Below are 3,361 nucleotides of genomic sequence, written 5' to 3'. Positions count from 1 at the left end.
CGAGCCGAGCGAGCCGAGCGATAGCTCGTTGCTCCGCGGTAACTAGGAAGAAATTCCGTAATTCGGTGCTCGGCGTGATGGCGAGCCGGGTTGGGTTGGGTCGGGTGGGTTGCCTGCGTTCTAGGAGATTCCTCAAGGACATTTCTGCATCGCGCCGAGCAAACGCCTCCATACATGGCGTGATCGCGGATGACTGGTAGGATATATCGGTAGGAGTCACCTACTTTTCATCCCGTCCATTATTTCCCCGTAATTTATGCGTAATTGCGGAACGAATCGCTCGATAATTCCCGCTATTCCAGGAAAATCCCTTCTTCTGATCCGTGTGTCGTTTCATTTTCTTCTTCTTTTTTTTCCGATATATAGGCCGATCGAGGATCGATCGACATCGATTCGCCGTATTCGGGGACCGATAATTGTCTCGTTTCTCCATATATAATCGCGACGAACGTCGATCGATTGCTCGAGCGTGAGACGGAGAGAGAGAGAGAAAGAGAGAGAGGGAAGAGGTAAATCGTCTAAGCCTTGGAAAAGAATATCCGCGATTGCGTTGTAATTAATTGAAAAACGACGACTCGTTCGCATTGACCATCACCCGCTTTTGTCGCGATTCGTCCTCGTCGATTTCGAAGCGAGACGAGGCGTTTCGATCGATTTTAAAAAGATAAAGATCCTTTCGAATCGTAAAAAACGTATATTCATGCTCGAGAAAGCAAATGCGCATACGTTGCGGAAATATCGTACGTGAATACTTTTATTTTTCACAAAAAAATCGATATTGATATAATTTTTATTATTATTTATTTATTTATTTTTTTTTTTCCTCCGCACTTTTATGATCTCTAACGAACGAGAAGATTTTCTGAATAATAATAATAATAATCCATCAACACCGATACCGATATAATAAAGTTGCGATAATCGATCGTGCGATAAATATCGTGGCAAATTGGTCGAATTGCGCAAAGTAATCGACACGGTGGTGTGGTAGCCGTCGTTCGATCATTTCAACCGGTTTCGTACGAAACCGATTCTATTTTGGTGGGTCGGTAAGCCGCGAGAGAAGTTATAGCATCCACGTACCTAATGGTATTGTTTTCGATTAAAAATAACGGTCTCAGTTGGTCGGCTATATATACAAGTAACGCCACAAGTGCTCTAGAATGCAGATTATCCATAAGAATCGATGACGCGCGATGTTACGCATTTAACGCCGTGTAAAAAAAATCGGGACGTGATTTATTTCTTTCCAAAGCTCTCGTCGAAAATTTCCACTCGATCGGAGATTAATTTAATCTCGTTTGAGATTTAAAGGAGAGAGAGAAAAAAGAAAAAAAAAACACACATGGATTCGACGCGACGATGAATCTTAATCGAAGGAATGCGATTGTAAAGCGAAATGATCGTAACCAAACACGAGTGTAAGACGAGGAGCGAGCGAGCGAAGATAAGTATATTTTTCTCTTTTCTTCTTCTTCTATTTTTTCGCGTTACGCGAGCCGCTTAAAATTAAATTAACATTCTTTCGTCAACAATGTTTATCTTCGTGAAAGAAATGAAAGAAAAGGAGACGAACGAACGGATTGTACGTACGTTACTATAAATTCGTTTTTCAAAAAGTCGTTCATCAAATTTTATTTTATTTATTTATTTATTTTTTTATCATTATTATACAACTTTTGCAACTTTTAAGGCTAGAGAGATACCGTCGTTGATTTCCGTCTATTTTTTACCACAGTTTCGATCGTGTAACATTGGATAGATAAAGGGGTCTTGAAAACGGAGGGAGGCGTAATCGCGTCAAAAGTTGAGATTCGTTTCGCGTGAGTAATAATCTCGATGCGATCTCGATGAAGATGATTCATAGAAAGTGATTCGTTCCGCTTTCGATCTGGAGGGGCACATAAATTTATCGGATTTATATTTGGAAAAAAAAAAGCTCGGACACAATATTAATAGTTTGCGTAATTGAGGGTGACGTCATGATACAGAGGTCAGGGCGCCACTTGCGTAAGTTTACTTTCATTCATGGCAATGGCCACACCTCGGGGCCGCTAAATGCACGTCGCGTTCGTTTCCACTTTTTCTTCCCCACTCACCCGTAAAGAAGAAAAAAAGAAAGAAAGAAAGAGAGAAAGAAAGAAGAGAGAAAGAGAGAAAGAAAGAAAGAAGAAAGAGAGAAAGAAAGAGAAAGAGAAGAGAGAAAGGAAGGTAGAAAAAGATGGAGAGATAAAAGTAACGACGCATCGTCGAATAATTCGATTTAGGTCAACTGCTCGCGAAAGAAGCGAAAACTGAGATTTTCCATCTGGCTGGGAGCCCGAGTTTATTTTCTTTGGTGAAGTACTATCGACCGAATCTTTAAGCGCCGGACGGAACTCACGTCGTTCGCGCGATTTCTGTTTGCTTGCTAATTTCCAACGAAACATATCTGTTGCTCGAACTTTCGAAAAAATATTTCTTCCGAGGCTCTCTCGTAAATCGTTCGGATCCTCTTCGAACTTCCAAGCTCGACTCATCCACATCGAAAGAGAAATGAAAGAAAAATCGTCGAAATAATGATGTATTCGCGTGATAAAGAAGTGATCGTCGCGTCGAACAAAACGTAAAGCAAATATTTCGAAACAGTTCTTGAATGATTTTGAGAAGCGATGATTGAAAACATTTCGCGTATTATCGAAGACTATATTATATTATAGTTGGCTAGCATGCGTTTTCTTAAAATAGATCTGAAAAGTATACAAGAAGAAGAAGAAGAAGAACAACGTTACTCGAATCAAGGAAACTTTTGAAATCTTTTATGAATTACCTCCATTTGCTTTCGTTTTTATCTATATTGCACGTATTGGTGAATTCACGTATCAGTGATGAACCATCGCGTCCTGTTTAAATCGCGTTCACGGAACGAATTTCCTCCCAAAAAAAGATATATTTAATCGGCGTATCAAGATTTTCATCTGACACGTGCCTTTTGTGTGATTAATGTACTGGATCCTGACCTCTAATGTGTCGTTAATTAATCCTTTTCATCTATACAATATATATGTATGTATATATACGTAATAGGTTATACACGCGAAGTCAATGCAAAAGAAAGATACAACGGAAAATTGAGTTTTATAAATGGAAAGTAAAAATTAAACGTGTGGATGATGATGTAGATGATGATTTACGATAAAAATACGATTGTTATTAGACATTCGATATCAAGAATTCCCGAGAGTGATCGGAATTTATTAAAAATGTGTAGACACTGCTGTTCGTAACTTACCAGAATTAGATGCAGCAGGTGGCCGTGGAAGACATTCCAGTTTTGTACATAATGGGTTGAGAGGATTGTCTGTAACAGTTTCGGGTCTAA

General features: G+C 39.4%; 1 protein-coding gene across 1 annotated transcript in view; it reads right to left on the bottom strand.

Annotated features, from left to right (window-relative positions):
- Positions 1 to 3,361, bottom strand: part of LOC102673591 (annulin) — a 10,720-nt gene that overhangs the window by 6,463 nt on the left and 896 nt on the right. The window contains exon 2 of the mRNA XM_031508568.1: positions 3,272 to 3,340. The gene's annotated coding sequence lies outside the window, so the exon portion shown is untranslated. The remainder of the gene's footprint in view (positions 1 to 3,271; positions 3,341 to 3,361) is intronic.

Source organism: Apis dorsata, unplaced genomic scaffold (assembly GCF_000469605.1).
Source record: "Apis dorsata unplaced genomic scaffold, Apis dorsata 1.3 scaffold_92, whole genome shotgun sequence".
Lineage (NCBI taxonomy): Eukaryota > Metazoa > Arthropoda > Insecta > Hymenoptera > Apidae > Apis > Apis dorsata.
The sequence above is the reverse complement of the archived record's forward strand: the minus strand, read 5'-3'. Positions and strand labels throughout refer to the sequence as shown.